The following is an 18,658-nucleotide window of genomic DNA, read 5'->3' as shown; positions in this document are numbered from 1 at the left end:
TGTAAATAAATAAATATCGACATCTGTGTATGAATCATAAACATGAATGACACAGACTGTGGGCTGCACACCTTTTTAACAATTTCTTGATTGTTTCACAAGCAGCATAGATCATTTTGTGCAAGCCAGAGCTGACATTTTGCATGTTATATGTAGTAAAAGCATGTATAATTAATTAAATTCTAGATGCAAATTGAATGTGCCATCACCCTGCATTCTGTTGGTCATACGAACTCCAAGCGTATCACATGAAATGCGATTCCAAGAGAATAAGTAGGTAAATTTAGTTATTTATTTGATTGTTTGAATGATGCATTCAAGCCATATCAGGGGAATTTACTTAGTTTTAATTCTTGTAATGATGTATAATCCACTGTGGCAACTGTTCTGAGAAAAGTTTGTATTTTTCCACAAAGTGAATGATTGCTGCTGTGTTTGCTTGTGCAATTGTTTCCATGTCACGCATGCATTACTATTACTATTAAAGCTTGCAAGATATGAAACAAGAGGTCGTGTCTTCCAACTGCAGACACTAACCTGCAGTCAGGAGTTCTACTCTCTGTGAACTGCGATCCTATGTTAGAGTGCATTTCAAGGTCCACATGAAACAATTCGTGACATTAAGGAAGGCTTTGGTGGTTTTCAGTGCAGTCTGGAATTTTAAAGGAAATGAAAAAGATTAATTCATCAAACTGAGTATAACTGGCACACACTTCTATGCTGTTTTATAACTGGAGGAATGTAGATCGTACAAAAAGTGGGGCTGTTCAATATGAATATCAGTGTATCAGATTCAGACTTTCAGGAGTTTCCATCTGTTTGGGTTTTGATGTGCTTCACTTTAGAAGCACAGGGGAGAAATAAAGTTTGTGTTGAAGTATTTGGAGTGATGTTTTTGTAATCATCCTCCACTAGAGGGTGTCTAATCACCATTTTTTTAATTCGATTTTTTTTTAAGGTTTGAGAAATTTAAGGTAAAAAAGTCCACACCTCTATCAATAAATATATTCTGTGAATACTTTAACACCTTAAAATGTCCAAAATACTACTTGAGACCCTTTAAATCAATCAGGAGTAGTGCTTGTTTTGTCTTCATTTGAGCTCTCTGAGGGGCCCGTGAGTTCACCGGCTGCCTATGATTCTGGTTAATGTGGTCGTTGTAAGGTAAGATCGATCATTTTTGGAGTGACCCCGTGCTGAGCGAGATGTCTCCTCCTGTACACCATAAAAAGAACAAGCAAAGCAATCAGCTGCCTTGACAAATGATCTAATTACGAGTTCCTGTATTGTTAAGTAGGCCATGACAAACTCCATGACAAGACGACCCACTTTGAAACGTGAGGGGGATAAATCAGCTGAGCTGGAAGGTAGTGCTCCATTAGGACTGCAGTAACTGTATGTTCGGGATAAATCCCTCCCTTTATGAGGTTGCTGTAATTTAATTAAACCAACAGGGATGAACGCATGCTCTGTTGCTCTCTAATGGTGTGGACATTAACCTTTGAATCCAGCTGCTTTGCCCTCTATAACGTTAATAGCTGTGGGGGGAACCGGAGTGAGAAGCTGCTTGAAATCTGTGATGCACCATGTTGCTTTTGTTGCTTTTGACAATGTTGTATCTTTCTACATTTAAAGTCAACTCATGTTGTGATACATCTTTGTTGGCAGAATTTATATAGCTGCCATTAAAATTCTGTTTATTTCAGGCCATTATCTGCAAAAGACATGAAATATCTGTTTTTGTGAGGCCTTCACATTTTGGCCAGTTTTGTCCTCAGCTGAAAGAATAATTGTCCTGTCATTTCCATTCTAATTAATATGCATATGAGTCTGTCTGTAGGCTATACATTCACTTTAGTAGAAAGCACAATCATGAAAAATTGATGGACCAGCTGTAATTTAGGGCTGGCATATGAATATGAAGACTCCTGGAATATGATGACTTTGAATAAACAGTGTCAGAGTTGTGCTAATGGGCTGCTGTGATGTGTTGAAAAGAAAAAAAAAGCTGTTATGGGTTCAAGGCAGGTAAATGTGAAAAAAGGTGGGACTCCGCTGGACTGCTGAGCAGGCGAAGTCACACTGGAAGGTCCAGCTGTTCCATTAACCTCTTGTAATGAGACGGTGAGGCTGAGAAACTGTGGGCAAAGTGTAATGTCATGTTCGCATCATATCAGAGGAAGCAGAAGAAGGAGACAGAGGCGCCCCCAGAAATTTTTTCATAGGAGCGGCCAGGTGGGGCCACTATTATTCTTGAGGGGGCACAACAAAACTGTTGTTTAGGCCTACGCAGTTGATGTATATAAGATAGTAGAAAACTATGTCAGTATGGAGGTTAAGGTCCTGTAAAATTCACCTTAAACGGCTATCCAAGGTGTACCTAAAGTAAGTTAAAAACTATTCTTGTACCATTTTAAGTACATTACAAGGCAACCCTCTTCTGTCATTAAGTTAAATATATGGAGGAGCACAAGTGTCAGTTATAAAGCATTAATTACTAATTGTACGATTAAAATGAAATCCATAAATTTGGTTGTTAATGAATTTATAAATCTATGGATAAACACACTTAATTGTAAAGTATTTCATTATTGGATGTTTTATTAGACAATAAAAAGAATAATTATAAAAAGAATTTCTAAATGAAATATTAATCCATCAATAAATAGTTCAATTTAAAAAGGGGTTTCAGAATGTCTTGTATTGCTAAATCACTAAGTAATGTATTACATGCATTTTTATAGTCAGGATGTCAGTCAGGTTTTGTACCCTTCTGCATGCATCATTTACTTTGTAAGTTATTTGTTTGTTTATTTGTTCATTTGTACATAAATGAATGAATTTGCAAACGATTATGAATATTATGATTCATATGAATTCCTATTGTGATTGTACAATTAGTCATTATTTAATTTAAAACTGTATTTTGTGTATTGTAATACGTTTGAACACACTGAAATAAAGTTTTTTTGTTGTTTTTTTTAATCTTTACCTAAATATGTGCTTGAAAAGAAATGTTGCAGATAATTAGAGCTGGGAGATATTAACTGGACAGCACAATAAAGCCAAAGCATGAAGTCTTACCTATAGTCCAAATTTACAACATTTTACACATATTTTTCCAAGATTTTGTCCAAGTGCTTTTCAAAAAAGAGGGTAAAACAATGTACTGAATGTGTAAATATGAATAAAAACAATTGAACAAAAACAGAAATGTCTTCTTAGGAGCTTAGTATATCTAAAAACTTCTAGAAAACCCAAATTGGTCAGACAAGAGCCATTTGTTTATAATATACATTTATGATGGTCTATGATGACAATAAGGGGTTTAAAACTGTTTTGGTGGTGAGGAGTGGGTTTGACTACAAGACCCATGAGCCATCACACCAATCACCAGTTACTGATGGGCTGTACAGGAACCAGGGTAGCCACTTCCTGCAACATAGGCCCTCTCTGCCTATTGAAGCCTAGACTGTCATGTAGAAGCTCCTATTTGCTCAGGTGAGATGTCAATCAAAAGTTCAGAGTTCAGCCCCCATTTTAACTCTGAGGAGTCCACAGATAAACATGCAAACAGAAGAAGTTCTGAATTATTTATGCGGGAAATATGAACGTTTGAAATGATGCAACGGAAATTTGTGAATGTAATAATGTGCTTGAAGTAAATTTTTCGCTGGATTTAGATTGTCTGGATCTTTTGGAGTGTATGAGGACTGTTTTTTTTGGCTATGTTGATTGGTGGATTACAATCACACCTCATGGGTGAGTTAACTGTGTATTTGTTTGCTTTTTGCCTGACAGAAGAGTTTGTTGAGCCTGCTGTGGTGGTTGAATCTTGAAATGTTCTGCATCAATTAAACTGCAGGGAGAGAAGCTTTTAAATGACAGGTTGTATTGGTAAACCACTTACACAAAGCAAACACAGCAGTTTACATATCATAATCATCAAATAAAACCTTACAAGGGCCCACGGACAGGGCTGTGAGACTAATAAGAGTTTGGAATGGCATATTGATATAAATTGTTAGTTTTTTTTTATTTAAAGTTTAATATTACTAATTATCTGATGTCCATATTATTAGTACAGTTAACATTTTGAGTCCCACGGCAATCTTTTCTTTTATGTATCTATACATGTTAGGCCACGCGTCTTCAACAGGGGGTCACAACAGGGGGTCCTCAGAGTTACTGCAGAGTTAAATTAAAATATGTCTGAAAATACACATTTACATGAGTACAAATATCATTAGCAAAGATCAGTCTATTCATAAAAAAACAAAAACTAAAACATTTGATTATACTACAGTGCACGTCTGGGTGTGGGATTTCTGGGTTATCTTGTGGACTTTGTTTTGGGGGTTTTCTGTTTGTGTTTTTTCTTATTTCATGTATTCTTTTATGTTTAGTCTGTTTTATTTTGTAGGTTGTCTCCTTGAATGTTATGTCAGGTTTTACCTCTCCGTGTGTTTTACCACCTTTTCGATTGTCTGCTCGGCCCTTATTAGTTTCACCAGTCCCTCACTAGTCCTACTTACCTGTTCTCACTTCCCCAGTTACTGTCAGCTTATGCGTGCCCAGTTCCTTTGTTCTTTGACCGATCATATGTAGTTTCTTGCAGTTTCCCTGTGTTCTTAGTTTTTTCCTGCTGTTTGTTCCTGCCTGTTTACCTTCACATCTTATATTTTTCTTATCTGCCTGTGTTCATCAATTTATAGTACCTGTTCTGTATCCACCTGCCTGCTGTCCTGCATTTGGGTCATCCCTGCCTGTGCAGCTTCAGTCAAGACCAGCTCAGCGCTACCAGTGAATCCTCCTGCAATCATGGTGAGCCAGGCAACTCACACACTACACCACTGTTTAAAATTTACCACATATTTAACATCAAAACATGGTGTACAGATAAATGAATCTGTCAATAATATTATTTTAAAAGCTTAGTATTGTATGCACTTAAAAATGTATGTTTGTACATGGCACTTTAGGCCGCCCTTCACATTATTGTTGGCCCATTATACACAACTCAGTTATATAGAGAGGCTGGTTGTCCTTTTCCATAAAAGGGAAATATATAGCTTTATTTTGAAGGAGAACCTCAATTATATCAAACATAAATTGTAAAGGTAGAGCCCATTTTTATTCAGATACCTTGTGCCCAAGTGACCCCTTTGTAAATAGAAATGTCAATTGTTTCCTCACCAAAATTTAGCCTAACTTTTGAGCATTATTTAGCCCCCCATGCCGACATGGTTGGCATAAATGGATGTCTTGTGTTTCACAAGATACCGCTACCTTTGCACCTGCCACAACATGGGCATGGGTGGGGTCACATGAGAACGCGGCTGGACAGAACCTGTTGCATCTTCATGATGTGTCACAGAACTGCGTCAGGTTGAAACGCTGCCGGTAATGACATAAAATAAGGTGTGCTAGGACATATGGGGCAGGTGGGAGGTGTGGTTGATAGGTCCAGCAAACCCTGAACTGTCATGCAGGAGTCTGGTGTTCTCTTCCCTAGTGAATGTGATGGGGAATTTTTTTACATCTTATGTGCCTCCTTTCCCTCATCCTTAATGTTGGTGACAACATGTGTGTTTGTTGCCTAAACATAACTATGTGCAGCGTCATACCTCCATTTGCATGCGTTGACATCAAAGTGGTGGCATCCCAGAACATAAATATCAGACCTAGAGTGTAATATGTAGATGCAGAAGTCCACTGTAAAGCGGCAATATGTGACAACTTGGTGTGTTTGTGTGCCACAGCCTTTTAAAGACAGTAATATCGGCCTTCAGTTATTTTCACCAGAAGGGGCAGTAATTGTATCAGGGGTGGCATGCCGCCCCTGACATCCCCTTTCTAGGCACCACTGGAAAAACAATGTGACACCATTTCTTTGCTACAATACATGTTTGTATTATTTGGGTTCTTCTTGGCCAGGAAAGCCAATAAGCACATTCCCCAAAATGACAAATTATTCCTGTTGTGCTCACATTGGAAAATCCTAAGTGGGAGATAGTGCATGTGAGCCTGCAGAGAAAAATCTCTAATATCCTTCCTGTGGTTTTAGCAAAGACTGGAAAAGGTTTCCCCAGTCAGCAGCTGGTGTTTATGTGACATAATAATAAGGCAGCATATGCCCAAGTGTAGGTACGCGTCGGTGCAGTCAGTATGCCGAGTGTGTGAGTTAAAGTTGGTCCAATTAGTGTTGAGAGTGGGAGAAAACAAGGGTGAATGAATAACATCAGAATGTACTGTTGAGCCTTCAGGGGGTGTTGTGGGATAAATTCAACAAACTCTGCTGGTGCCCATTTGACCGTAAAAGTCTTACAGGGGAAGATCATTTCCAATCACTGATCGCTACAAAGTATAAGACAAAAAGAGAAATCAAAGCAAGGGAGAGAGTCAGAGTCTATCATGAGGACAGTTTGATTGACATGTAGCTTGAAGCGTAATGTGTGATGTGTGAATATGAGAGCTTGAGCCTCTGATTAGCATTAATTTTCAAAAGTTAATCAGTTGCCGTGGAGAAAAACTTGACTGGTATAATTTAAGGGATAGAAAATAAACTTGGAGCCAATCAGATGTCAGTGAGTTCAGTTCAGTTAAATGCCAACAATTAAATGAGTTGTGTGAACATAAATCGAACAAGGTCGAGAAAAGTTTGAGTCACTACTTTTTTATGTTAGGAACGAAGTACTTTTTTCAAAACATGTCTCAATTTGTGGATTTGACAAGCTCCTTGGCTCTAAATAGGTTGCAATCAGGAACACTGATTGCCAAAATGAGCAGGGAAATTTGGCAATGACACAAAGTGCTGATGATTGTTCATCTGAGCAATAGTTTTAGAATTACTTAAATTTAGTTATCTTTGATGCTCCTGACAGCTTTTTCTTTTTTTTTCACTCTAGATCTGTGTGCAGTAAAGTGAACTATATGGTGAAATAAAACAATTTTACACAAACCCCTTAAATGATAAGTCTGTTATTATTCTTTTTTATTATAAACAAATCCCATGAAAAAAACAAAATAATACAAAAAACAACAACACACTGATCCTATTAACAGGTTTTGTCAGTTTAGCAAAAGCCAAGGTAATTCTTCAGTGCCATAGGTCATAAAAACACAAAAACACATCATTGTGCCCCACTATTTCACTGGGTGACATTTTCCTTCATTACCATGAACAAGCCTTTAGTGGTTTATTTTTTTATTTTTTTAGATGCTGTAAATACTTGCCCGAAATGTGTATTAATCCACAGCTAATAATAGTTCCCAACAAAATACACAATTTATACTTGTTTGAGTGACATTTGCCGTTTTTCTTTTATAATAAGGATTACAGGATGAAGGACTTTATTGAACCCCTGAATTCACTTGTTGGGCTACTGAACGCTACTAATTTTAGTTGTTGTAAATTGGCTGATTGTTTTAAGTCTTTTGTTTGAGATTGTAAATCTTAGTGCTGATTGTTTTTAACTTTTTGTTGTGTTTTTAGTCTGTTGTTCTTTTCTGCGAACTTTGTCATGCTGCTGTCTTGGCCAGGAATTCCTTTGAATAGGAGATTTTGAATCTCAGTGGGACTAATGCTGGTTACATGAAGGTTAAAAAAATAATAACTGGATAAAAGTTATGTATAAATATATATATGACCTATTTTTTAAGTTTTTATTTCAGTAGGAAACCTTGGGCTTGAGGCTGAGTACCACATACAGGGTTGCAAAGTTGAAAAATATTATTAGACAGACTTGCTCACTGTTGGTTTTGTTGACAATAACATATATTGAATAACAATGGCCTTATCCTTTCAAAAGTTCAGTATGTGATTTTCAGTGCATTATTAAAGCAACAAACCACTATTTCCTGTGTAAAGATACAGCGGCATCCTGAGCAGAGAATGAAGTAATGCTATTAGTGTGTGTGTGTGTGCGCGTGTGATCCAAGCTTTACTGTGATTTGTTGTAATAAGCATTAAGTTTGGACGTGCATAATACTGCATGTGTGCATACACTGGCTCGTTCATTGTCACTGCTATGCACTGCCCTCATATGGCTTGTACTGCTGATGTTAGGACCATGTTGTTGCTTAAATGTGTCAGGTGTGCCAGGGGATAATCCTGGATGGAGTCAAAAGTTTGGCTGTGTGTTTGCGTGACTGTGTGTGTGTCTCTTGTCTGTCGAATGCTTATCTTGCCAACCACTGGACCAAATAGTGCAATTTTGTGTGAACATTTAGGGCTGTACGTGAAAGGATCGCTCATGATTGCAGTCAAGTCACAATTGTAAAAAAAACTCTTTTATTGACTTAACCAGCTGGTGAAATCCAGTGAACTAAAAACAACAATTCTTATCTAGCCTGGTGCATTCCACATTTTGGCATTTGTCATGGCTCAAAAACTGGCATCCTTAAAAAAGTTTGGTCTCATTTTGAAATGGAGGATCTGCAGATTAATTCCATACCAGATGTGTTATGATCCAGTAAAGTCAGGCATAAAAAGTGGTCTGTGAGACTGAACCAAACCAGTAAAATTCTGCACACTAAAACCAAAACACTGAGCAAAAAGATTCCAAAATGCTGTGCTGAGCTGAGGAAAACTGCAGTTAGGCCATAATTCTCTGACTCCCTTAACATTACACAGTCATTTGATCCAGTGAACTTCAAATACTTTTGTCTACTTCTATAGCACCTGATTACACAACTCAAAAAAATTACAAGTAGGTATTATGTATGCTGACTGAGGACAAACAAATCTGAGGTTCTGGTATTCATGCAAACTTTAGTCAGAAAAGAGACAGCTAAAATGTCAAATCCCTCAAAAAGGGGGAATAATCCTTAACGGCTCCAGTCCTTCTCTGTACCAGCAGTTAAAATCCTCTCAAAGGTTTTTTAGGACTTCTAGATTATCACAGTGTGCATCCCTTACACCTGGATGGGTACGAGAGAGAAAAAAACAAAAAAAAAACATCGGAATTTCTCTAAGAAGAGCTGGCCACCCATGAAACAAGTATTAAGTTTCGTCTGTGCCCGAGCACTTCAGACCTACTGAAAGCATCCGCAAATTCACTCTGCGAGTTCAGTTCAGCCGAGTCTAAAGCTCTCTCAGAGAGAAGCCATTATCCATTATTTTCTTCCTCTTAGAATTATGGCAATTTCTATTCAGGTTCATTTCATTGCCTGCATTTGGATATTCCATTGTTGTGTCTTGAATATATTGGCTGAAAAGTGGAAAAGGCCAGCATCACCTTGTCCCACTTCATCTTAACTTATTTGTCAAGCTGTCCATCATCCTTTCAACAGGGGGCTACTTGTTAATGATTGATGCGGCACCTCTTAATGTGATGGATGAATCTCCTGCTGCAGGATGGGACGGGGGTGAGTCACACACCCCTGCTCCCCTCCCCCACCTCTCACTACTCTTCTCTATGTAGGGGAGACACACGCCTTGTGTCCATCGATGGAGGAACAAAGGCGAGTTCAATTTAAGCCCCATCAATAATGTACAGCTGAGGAGGCCTATTGCTATGGGAGCGCTGTGAAAGCCCAGGCATTGTTGTGGTATAGAAATGGTTTCTGACTGATTTATTATCTCTGGATCTTTACACTGAGTCATGTAAGGTATCATCGTTTTATTCATTGTTGCATGGCAGCGTCACTGTGATGTCTGAGAGCCCTCTCGAGCTGTTTTGTTTCTCTGGAGGCTGCAGCCTGGGCGCTGCAGAATATGTCAAAAGCGAGATAAGAGGAATGTCATAGTTTTTGATTTATCACCCGTGTCATACATTTGCACACGCTGTCTATAAAAAAATACTTTCGCTTTAAGTAGAAGTTGGACTGCGGCAGAGCTGTGTATAAAATCTGACATTTTGAGGAAGTTTTTTTCATATTAATCTAAAAACACTTAAAAGACACAGCATGATAGAAGAGTGGAAGAGATCATAAAGGAGGCAAAGGAATAAAAAATGCAGCAATCTATCTTTATAAGTAATAAAATAAAATCACAGAATGACAAGCTATAAAAATAAAACTCAGACATGACAAAAGAAAATTTAGTCTTTGATCTTGCGCAACCAACTTTACACTTTATCTAAAACTAGGATGTCCCATGTCTTTGGCTATACACAATGTCTAATGGGTAGTTTAAAGGTCAGGTCATAGCTTGGGGATAAACTCAGATGTGCTTTAAAAGTAGCCTAATCAATATCTACCCTTAAATGGAAGAGATACATTGGCAGTGATTCACTGGGTGGATATGGTATTATCTGTTTTGTACCAGTAAAAAACATAAGCTGGTGTAATACAACAGTACAGTAATAAAACCCTTTTTGGTAGATAAAAAAACGTTAAATGTTTCCAAATTTGTAAGAAGCTAACATGTTCACAATGAGGATGCTAACATGTTAAGGTTTAGCCAGCTGCTCCCACTGAAAATGACCTCATTGGTCGACTGTGCAAGGACTTTATTATTAAGCATACTTACGTTTATTATAAGGTGGCACCCTCTAGTGGCCATTGTAATTCTTCACGGAGTAGAAGAGATGTACATGTGATGTAGCATTAAAAAGCAACAAAATGGGTCAAACAAACTCTGGAGTTTTGTAGGACACCTAAGTTTGCATCCCAAAGTCAAAATTGACGTCTTTTGATAACCACAGGTGACGTGACGTGACGTGACGTGACGTGACGTGACGTGACGTGACGTGGCCTATGTTGTGTGACATTTATCTCATTATGTCAATGATGCACTTATTTGATGCCAAACCATTGTATTTTAAATGTAACCATGTAGGTGTATTGCCTGGACCTAACTAGGTAGCTTTGAAGTGGAATTGTAACTGTTTCGTGATTCGAAGGATGTGTTTAAAAAATGTGACTGATAGAACAGAAGGCTTATATGCTATATGTTGTTTTTGGGGCCAAAGTTATTACAATTTACCCTCTAGGCATTGTGGATATCAGCGTGAAATATGACAATTGATAAAATAAGTTTCCAAGGTATTTCAGTCTGGACCAAAGTGGTGGACTAAACCAACATTCCCGTTTCTTAGTAGATCCATAGTTGTTGCTAAAAATTGGACACAACATGTGACATCGGTCCAAACTGTCTGGCATTTGACAATCATATTATCGTGGGTGTTCAATGAGTAGCTCACATTTGTCTGTATTAAGCTGTGACATAGGATGTTGGGGGTCATTTAGACAGCAAAGAAGAGTTTCAACTATACTTAAACAGAAGAAACTGCTGTATCATCTCCATAGGAGCTGAAGGTGAGATTCTGTCTGTGTGTCGAGTGGCCCAAGGGTGACACATAAAAAAAAAAAAAAAAACAGAAGTGGACCTAAAGCGGGAAGGCAGCAGTCTTCTTTTAACTGGGGATGATCTACAATTTCCAGCACTAAAAAGAAGAAGTCAGACTGCTTCATAGCTTTTTCCATGGCAGTGCAGTGTTTGAGCCTGTCAGAGAGAATCACATGATCAGTAGTGTCAAAAGCCACAGAAAGGTCTAGAGGGATCAAAACAGATGTTTTTCTTCTGTGGGCTGCTAAAAGATGGCCACTTAGAGCTTCCACAACAGTGAGTTTAAAAGCCAGACTGAAACTATTCAAAGAAATTATTTCTCCTAAATGCAATCAGCTGATTAGCAATTATGTTTTTCAAGGAGCACAAATGACGTTGACTCTTTGGTGCCCTAAAGGCTGGATGAAGAGCATCATAATGTTAGATTTATTAGTAGTGACCTGGAATAAACCTAATCTTGGTGGTCAAAAGCAGCTAGACATCTTTCTTGCTTGTAACCCATTGATGTATTTCCTGAGTCACTGTTAAAAATCTTTTGATAATGACTTTTTCTGAAAGCTAGGGGCAAACATGAATCACGCCTGTTCACATGTCGGAATCTTCAGCCCATTTAACCCTTCTTATAACCCGACACTAACGTGGTGCACAGAGGGCAAAGAGACAAGCAGCACAAACAACTGCATCCCCTCATACAATACAAATGCCCTTCGACACTACCGTCTGAGATGGGCAGCTTTGCCCCCAATCCATCTGTGGCCACGGGGGAGCATGTGGGGATCGTGGTTCATAATTCATAGAAGGAGCCAGACATTCACAGAGAGACAACCCCAGGCAGGCCCTTTTCATTATGCATTGGATCCAAGACTCTGAAAGCAAACGCTGGATGCTCTGTGATTTTTTGAGAGCTGTGAATGTGGGTTATTAGCTTAGTCAGATGTGCGCACAGTCACACTCTCTGGGCTGGCAGGATATGCAGAACATACAGTAATTGCATAAATTCCTATGTGAAGTAGTGTTTGCATAGGTCAGTGATTAAGCTGGATGAGCTCGAGAACTCTGCGGATGTAAAGCAGTGACAAACAGAACTGTGCTAAAGGTTTTGATAAATCCCTTAAGTGAAGTCAGACTCTTAAACTTCTCAGTTAAATCCCACAGAGCTGTATTCTCAAGAGTTACAAGAGATGAAAAATGCTAATAGGGTGCTTGAGCCAGAATTAAATTACTCCATTTTCACCTAAGTCATGTCAGTGGTGATGCTTTTAGGGTTTTGTTGTCTCTCATATCCCATGTGGCTTTATGCAGCTGAAGTGTTTTTAAAGACAAATATCCAGCAAAGTGGACAGTAGAGCTGCATTGTATTGTAGAGATGTTCCTGTCTTCACCCATTTGGTACAGTTTGGGTGGTAGAATAGCATGGCAAGCCATATCCAAAGCTCCATAACCAAACCAGAACCTAACAAAATACTGGGTCTGTTTTCAGTTTCAGGCCAATTTGTTGTCCAAAGCTTAAGGCTGAGGTTGGATTTGGTCATTTAAAAAAATAATTTAATAAGAAACGTCGCTCTTTCCCTATCTGACTGTCTGTGACAGAATTGTCTGTAAGTGTTGCAGGTTATGGAGTTAATGAAGCAAAAGATAGCTTCAGGTCTCTGGTTGTTTTTGGGTCTCAAATTGAGGAGCCTATTGTTCCTACAGCCCAAATTTCTCCAGCCCTGTTTGTCTGAAAAACTGTCCCATTGGACTGAAAGCCCATTCTTTTGACAGTCCATTATCCAAAGTGTGTATTTTGGGAGAAAATAGAGGTGAACAAATTACATGGTTATTATTAGGACGAGATCAATTTTGGCCTAAAATACCTAATTTTGGTGGCACAAAAGTTGTTTGACCAATAGCTCAAATGGCACTGAGAAAAGCCCCCAAAGGGTGGTAAAAGCACTTGGGATTGGTGGCTCAAACTGGGAAATCTGCAAACCTGACAGAAACCTCAGAGAATTGTCACCCAACTTTGACTGTTTTGGTTGACACAAATCCCACTGCACACTACCTACTCAGCATCCAAAGGCAGACACACAAGGGACAAGTTGGTTAACATACTGGAGCAGCTCAAGAGACAGATGTTTCCCTCAGGAGTTGGTAGAGACCAAAAACAGAGCCAAAAGAATAGATGTCAGATTTACATATATCAGAAACATGATTACAAATACATAATAATGTTGCTTTGTGTTTGCTAGGTGTGTGAAAAAAATGAGCTTTGTGAGTGTTTGCCAGCATGTTCTTCATACCAACTTTAAAAGGGAATTATATGTGAATGTAGTCTTTACAGCTTGTTTCACTGGCCCAGTTGTTCAAAAATTAGTTATTCCAGACTTCAAGACACAGATTTTCTTAGTTCTAGTTCTACAGGAAAATCCATCTCAAGACCATGGGTGCTTTATGTTAGAATATTGCACCTTGGGCTCCCAGTAGTTCGCTTGTATATGTTTTTCCTTCGTTAAATTTTGTTTTTCAGTCATTGTGTGTTTCCTGTTTTATTTTGAGTTTTAATTGTCTGTCCTGCCCTGATTAGTTTCACCTGTCCCTCGCTAGTTTTGCAGTCTAATTACCTGGTCTTCCCCAATTAGTGTCTCCCTACTGACACCCTCCCTTTGTTCTTTCTCAATTTGTCTTCATTTTTTTTTTTGTCTTTTCTGTCCCTGCCTGCTACTTGCCTGATTTTGGGACTGTGGGCTTTTTTAATTTGTCCAGCTGCCTTTCTGTTGTCTGTATCTGGTTCCATGCCTGCTACCTGCTCTACAAGACCTTGACAGATTCAGCATGTTGAATTGGTGTCAGAAACAGCAGAGCCCATCAGTGAGTGAAATCACTCTGGTTGGCAGCTCAGCTCACTGAAAGAAAAGAGAAACAGAAGTGATGAAAGAAAACAAATGACTAAAATAATTACAGTGTGAGATCAACAAATTTGTTATATTAGGTCCAATAACTATTTAGCTTTTGATTTCTTCAGCAGAAAAAAAAGTTTGTGTTATTGTTTGGTCGTGCACGATAAACTCTGTTCTTGGGTTGTTAATATGCTAACTGCTTTGCTCAGCCTGCTGTCCCCATGACCCCGCCTTGGATAAGCTGATGAAAATGGATGGATATTATTTTTATTTTTGAGCTTTAGCAGAAATTATTTGTATTTGTGCTATTGTTTGCTTGCTCACCATAAATATAATTTGTTCTTTTAATATCCAGTTGTGTTGTTAATGTGTTTACTGGCTAACTAGCGTCTATTGGACTTCCGGTTTGAATGACGAATACAATAAGTATCATATATTAGGTGCAATTATTATTTTGGCAGACCCAGAATGTGCTGGGAATCCCTCAGGGTCCCCCAAAAGGAATTGGAAAGTATTGCTGGGGAGAGGGACGTCTGGTGTACTTTGCTCAGCTTGCTGCGTCTGCAACCCAGCCCCAGATAAGTGTTTGAAAATGGATGGATATTATTTTTATTCTTAAGCTTTAGCAGAAGTGGTTCTATGTATTGCATGTGCTATTCTTTGCTCGCGTACCATAAATATACCTTGTGTTTTCAACATCCAGTTGCTTACTGGTTTCTGCTATGGAGAGTTATTTCCTCTCACAGAGGCACAGAGTGTACTTGCTAGTTGACTGTTGGCCTCAGTCTTTGAGATGTGTTCAAATGCAACTTTGTGGGCAAGACACACGACATGAGGCGATGCAACAGTCTGCCTTTGTTGCCACTAATTCTTTGATGTTGGTTTGGTGTGTCTAAGCCTCAAGGGCGTCAGTCTGGTGCTCACTTTGCTCTTTGACCTCCAAGTGCATAAAGTGAAATGCAAATGTTCTAGTGGGACCTATGAAATATCACAGTATTATCACACTTCTATGAATAATTTAATGGTATGTAAAGCTGTTTGTATCCGGTTGGCATTTCCTCAAAGCTTTCAATCAATTGATTGAAATGTATTTGGTGATTTTGTCTGAAGAAAGATTCTTCTGCTATATTAGGAAGGACAGATGCATTAAATTTGTTAATGACTTATATCTATCACTAAAAGCAATGAAGCTATAACCAGCGGTCACAGTAATAGCTGATAACATATTTCCATTACAGGCCATAGACTGACAAAGTAGAAATGTTTGCTTGTCTGGCTATCACACACCCCATAACTCTCACTCATTAAAATATTTGATTCCACCTTTAGTTGAGCAGAATGATGAATTGCATTTCATGCTCCTAATTTGTCTCTTTTGTCTTCATCAGCATTTCTTTTAAACATCCTCTCATTTTTCTCTCTGATAGAGTGTGAAAGAGGGATTTCTCACTTTAAGGTGCAAACATTCACTGACTTCCTCTTTTTTTCTTGTTCCACCCTCAGCATCTGTCTCCTTTTGTCTTGGTCTGATTGTCTCCGTCTGTTTAGTTTTGTGTAGTTCCCGTATAGTTTGAAATGTACTCATTCACATACTCATTATGCATACTAATACTGATGCAGCTTCTTCTTTGTTGTTTTTATTGCTCGCTGAATGAGCCATGTGCAAGACTTCCATCCCCCTTCATGCTGCATGTGCATTGCAACTGTGCACACATTTCATTTGAATGTTTGTATAATTAGGGAAATCCAACTGCTTGTGTTTGCTGTGTATTTTCTCTTTTCATCTGTCTTATATGTACATGTCTGCTCCTGTGGGTGTGTGTGCATGTGATGTTTCCAAAAGCAAACACTCGGAGTGAGTAGAACGCAACCTCTTTGAAGTCATTGTTCACTCAACAGAGGGAAAAGATGACATGTTATAGCGAATGTTTGTACGTATGAGTGTGTGGCAGGATATTTGCACAGATTTCCTATTAGTTAGTTCATTTTTTTCAGTGGCACCAGCAGTTATATCGACAGGAAGAAAAGCAGCCTTTCAGTGTGTAGTTTGCAATCTTTTTTAGCTTTAAAGCTCCATGAAACCGCCATAAGTGTCCCTACTTTCCTAAAATACTGCTCTGTGATGAATGCATATTTAGTGTATTATAACATTTTATATGAATAAGGTAATACAAATAGCATTTACTGATGCCTGATGAAACCATGTCTACAGTCTAATGCACCACATGGCTATCTCGCTGAAACTTCCATCTCTTGTTGCCATTAATGTGTTTCATTCATAAATAATCACTTCCTCTTTTTACTGCAGATGTAATGCATGGCTTGCAAGCAGCACTTATCATAAAATCTATATACTGTCAAGATGCCTAAATGTAAACTACTGAGGAAGAGAGACAATCTTGTGGTTGGCAAGTAATAAATGTAGATTTTCATTCAAAGCTAAGGTGGAAATTACATTTTAAAACAGCAGTTCTGTATAAATAGGACCTTTTTGGGAAAGCATCGTTTCTGTTTGCAAAACAAAACTTGACTCAGTTTTACAAAAAAAAAGAAAAAATCATGAATCCTGCATAAATTTCCGGTGTCATTTTCCCATTAAGCTTGTGCTCAATCTGCTGTAAACTTAATAAACAATCTCACTTTTGCATGTTTATACGAGGACTGTTTTAGATATTTAACTGCAGGCAAAATGATTAAGTATGTGCTTCACTACCTCCTGTTCCTTACCCTTTTTAAAATGCTGAAATAGTGCACGGTCCCTGTGGGAGTTTCTGAGGAGGGAACCCGAAACACAGCAGCTTCAGTGCACAGAGAGCCGCTCCCATGACACATTTGTACTGGAGAAGGGGATTTATCCTGTTTTGGGGGAAGCAAGATCTGAGATCTCAGCATCTGCTCTCCAGCTTGGCACTGTGAGTGCTGGAGGCAAGGCACATCACCACCGTTTGATTAAAGATTTATACCCTTTCAGACATGTTTTCTCTCATTTTTAGCAAACCCATATCTCCTGCGTTTTGCTGAGAGCTGTTTAAGGTGAGGGAGTGGCTCCTGTCTCAATTGCTCTGCTGCTGTTTCTCAGCATCGACAGTCTAAAACAACAGAGTTTGTTGATTTTTAATATTCAGTTTGGCTGAGTTAAATATGCAGTAATAAAGGATGAAATGGGACAATATTACAGGGCCATTTATTACTTATTGAAACAGAGCAATCATTATATTTTTTATATTGATTTTTTTAGGTTTGGATTATCTCCGCTTAATGCATGACTGGGCTGTAGTTGAACTCCATTCACTCTCTATTCTAAACAAATGTTTAAAAGCCTCCATTCAGCACATTTGCATTTGAATTGAGGGGATAGCTCTGCACTGTCTGTAAATCACCTACCACTATTGTGGTTGGTGTACGTGTGGATTTTCCCCCTCAAATGCATTCAATAAACACTTTTAATCAAGTCATATTTATGTGAAAAACATCCCCAAGCACAACATTATATTCTGAGAGATGGCAGTGCATTTAAAAACACATTTATGAAAGGTGAACAATATGACCCGTAACAAGCAGAAGCCCAAACATTGGAGGATGCACCTTGCATTCCTGGATCCATTTTGCTGTTTATTTTTCTGATTACCTCAGATAAGAGACAAAAGGACGCCCAGCTGATGTTACAACCAGATAAATCAGTATAGCTGTCATACACTTTAATGGGACAAAATGGTAAATGTCAAATGTGTTAGTGCAAGTCCTTCAGAATTCAAGAGAAAAGAAAAATACCCTTTACAGCCTGCAATTTGCACCATAAATATTTTGTAAACATGGCGTTAAATATGGTGTAAAATTAAGTATTTACTGGGCACAGACCAGTAGGTACAGAGGAGGGAGTACCGGCAGTAGGGGGGTAAGTAATTTGCATTTAGAAGGGCCCTACTGCAGAAATAAATTACACCATAAGTACTTTTTTAATTACCCAGTCCATATTAAGTAATTACATTGTACACAGAGGACCAACAGGCTTAGCTATGTCCTTTTCAAAATAGGCCTTTTTCCCAGCAGACATTTGGACCTGTCATAGTAGGAAAAGCACAGGTGTTACTAATAACATTAACAAAAGCTCTGTTATATTCAGGGGTCCCAGTAAGTCATGACAGTGTGACAATAATGCACAATACCAGGACCCTGAAACTTGAGCAGCTTTGACTCTGTAGCAATACATTTCTGGCAAAAGTTTGGTCACCATGTGGATCCTGCATTGGAACACAATTATTTTTATTTATTTCAGTAAAGGGACATCCCTTCAGCGTTGTAGTCAAGACCAACGAAACTGAGACCAAGTCATGACCAAGATCCCACACTGCATGACACATTTACAATACAGTGTGGAACATGAAAACCACAGACACTTCTTAGATTTAACTGAAACATTCAAATTTCCAAGATTCCTCTTCATGCATCTCCTTGCATGCATACGGTGTGTATAAGTATACCTTGA

General features: G+C 38.5%; 1 long non-coding RNA gene across 1 annotated transcript; it reads left to right on the top strand.

The window, feature by feature from the left end:
• The first annotated feature begins 3,566 nt into the window (after positions 1–3,566).
• LOC121942934 lies at positions 3,567–6,966 on the top strand. Its single transcript, XR_006105836.1, has 3 exons — positions 3,567–3,762; positions 4,716–4,824; positions 6,909–6,966. It is a non-coding gene; the product is annotated as an uncharacterized LOC121942934 (long non-coding RNA).
• Positions 6,967–18,658: the final 11,692 nt, after the last annotated feature.

This window comes from Plectropomus leopardus, chromosome 5, assembly GCF_008729295.1.
Source record: "Plectropomus leopardus isolate mb chromosome 5, YSFRI_Pleo_2.0, whole genome shotgun sequence".
NCBI lineage: Eukaryota > Metazoa > Chordata > Actinopteri > Perciformes > Serranidae > Plectropomus > Plectropomus leopardus.
This window is presented reverse-complemented; position numbering and strand designations above follow the sequence as displayed.